We start from the raw sequence: 2,691 nt of genomic DNA, 5'->3' as shown, positions 1-2,691 counted from the left end.
TCCCCCCTCTCATCTCTCTCCCACCCACGGGCCAGTCTGCAGCAGCGAGCTCCTCTCCACTTTTGCGATGCAAGCTGAGAACAGACGCGACGAGGTGTGCGCTCTGGAGATAGTGATATGCGGAGCACTTGACGATAAAGACATCTGACAGCAGAGTTTATATTCTGAGGCTGTTGCCCACGAACAGCCTTGAAATGAAATGTGTGACGTGAACGATTGAGAGACAGAGAGAGAGCGAGAGAGAGACCGGACAGATGAAGAGAGATGGAAAGACAGCAAACAGTATGTCATCCTCTGCATCAACACCTCGTTTCACCTTGTTAACTGCAGCGACACCACACTCCTGCAGGAGCAGTGAAAGTTTCTATCATCAAACTCCTGAAGCTGGTGGAAATCTGATGCTTTTTGTTTCTGGGATCAAACAGATGAAGACAAGTGTTTGGTTGCTAAGTATCCGATTGTAAACTGAAAGTATACAGTAGGTGTTTTAATTAAAAAGTTACCTAAAGATAATTAAGACAAGCAATTACAAGAGTAATCATCATGAAACCACGCAAAAGCTTAACAGATACTTCCTACAATGTTCACATGTTCATATACAATGAAGCAGCTGCTGTTTGCTGTGATCATTGCTCCTGTACATATTATTAACATGCACCTTGTAACTCGCTCTGAAGCTCCATATTTTCTTCTTCTTCTGTGGTTTATTTGAAGTGTTGTTCCATAAGAAGATATATTTGTGGTTTTTAAGAAACCAAAAACCATCTCAGTGTAGTTTTACATCTCCTCTCTCAGGCTTCTCTCTGGAGCTCTAGTAACAACAGGTCTGTGAGCCAATCAGAAGAGAGGAGGCTCAGAACCTCCTGCAAGGTTTGGATGGTGGGTCCAGGTGGGCGGGGCTTGGTGACTGCTTTGTTGTGACATCACAAAGTTCCAGAAGTCCTGACGGCTGGTTTTAAGGCTCAGTTTCTGAATACAGGCTGTGTGCATTTCTCTGTGGACTGAGGCTTTGATACTTTCACAGTATTGATATAGAAGCTAGAGCTGATCTATAATCACACTACACATGGACACAGACCTTTACACTGGAGGAACTTTAAATGGAAAACAAGTTCTCCCTCTGTGTGTGAAGTTAATGAGGCTTCAGCAGTGTGCACTTTATTGTTTTGACACACTCTTTAAAAAATTGTGAACCTGGCCTTTAAATATGGAAACCCCTGTTTATATAGTATTTAGCATTTTTACACAGCTGTGCAAAACAGACTTGACCACTTCAGATAATCATTATATATTAAACAGGGTGAACTGGCAGTCAGCCTTTCTGCTGGAACCAGCTCCCAACAGACTGTAACTGTAAAAACTGCTCCGTTCTCCACGGCCTTCGTTTCATCTATTAATGTTGCACTTTAATTAGATATTACCTGTTTTATAATCTGTGTTTTAAACTGTTTTCTTTTTGTGCTATACAAATAAATGTGCTTTGTCTCGGTGCAGCTGTCTTTAAAAACAACATAACAACACCAGCCCAGAGATACATGTCCATCTCTTTCTTTCTCTTCTTTACCTTCAGTTCATGTCCTTGTGTAAACTGATGTCAGGTCGGTGTCTGCTTCGCCTCTTCTTGGGCAACAGACGCGGCGGACAACTCGCACAACACACTGGTGAGATGATGAAGAATATGCTTCAGTAGCTGCTGGTGCTCTGGCAGCAAACAGGCGACCTGCTGAAGAGCTGGCAGACTGGTCGACTGTGAAACGACCAGCAGAGACTCACAAAGACACGAGCGGGATTATGGGAAATCCTCCAGCTTCACAAATGTTTGTAAAATAAAGTCATTTGGGAGTTTTTTTTTTTTTTTGGTTTTTATTTTGGTGTATTTTTCTAATTTCCACAGGTAATTCTCACTGAGACCATTGATCCACTGACTTTTGGACAACAACAGTTTCTGATACTGACACGGTTTGTTCAGCAATCAGTTACTGTATGTTACAGGCTGTAAACCAACTTCACCACGGTCACATGACTTCAACATCATCGCCACTAAACTTCAACTTATAGTTAGATTTAGTTCTGACCTCTTTAACACAAGCTTTTCCTCTTGTGAAGTCAGTAATAGTTTACAGACGCGTGAGTATTTAAACACGAGTCTGTAAAGGTTTCATTCAGACACTTGTCAGCAACCGGACTTTTTTAAGACACTTTAAAACTTCGACTCCCAGTTGGCCGGACCCTTTACTGCATGTCTCTCCCCCACTCTCTCTCTTGTATTTCCTGTCTCTCTCTCTCCACCTTTCCCTCTTGCGACTGAGGTATTTACTGACGACTTCAGACGAGGGAACAGGAAGTGCTAAAATGCTAACTGACTTCCAGGTTTCCAGGTACCTTCAGTTTTCTCTCTGGGCTCAGCAACAGTTGATTTTCCCCTCCGGACACAGTGGCGTCACTTTGACTAACGCTCGTTAACACTTCTCCTTCTCTATAGGCACCTGTCACTCTGACAACATGCCGGCTGCAATTAACCGCCTCTTGATGGATGACAGTTTGATGAGGCATGTGATTGGTTGTCTGCTTCAGCTCCGGCTCTATAATTAGGTTGATGGTTAGGAGGATGTGGGCTTTCTTATCTTTCTTATGCACCGCAGTGTTCAGCCGGTGTCTTTAACAAAGACCCATCAGCTTCTAGGACAAGAA

The sequence above is a fragment of the Seriola lalandi genome, unplaced genomic scaffold, assembly GCF_002814215.2.
Source record: "Seriola lalandi dorsalis isolate HSWRI2012SDOR001 ecotype SW California unplaced genomic scaffold, Sedor1 jcf7180002054903, whole genome shotgun sequence".
Lineage (NCBI taxonomy): Eukaryota > Metazoa > Chordata > Actinopteri > Carangiformes > Carangidae > Seriola > Seriola lalandi.
Note: the sequence above shows the minus strand (reverse complement) of the source record.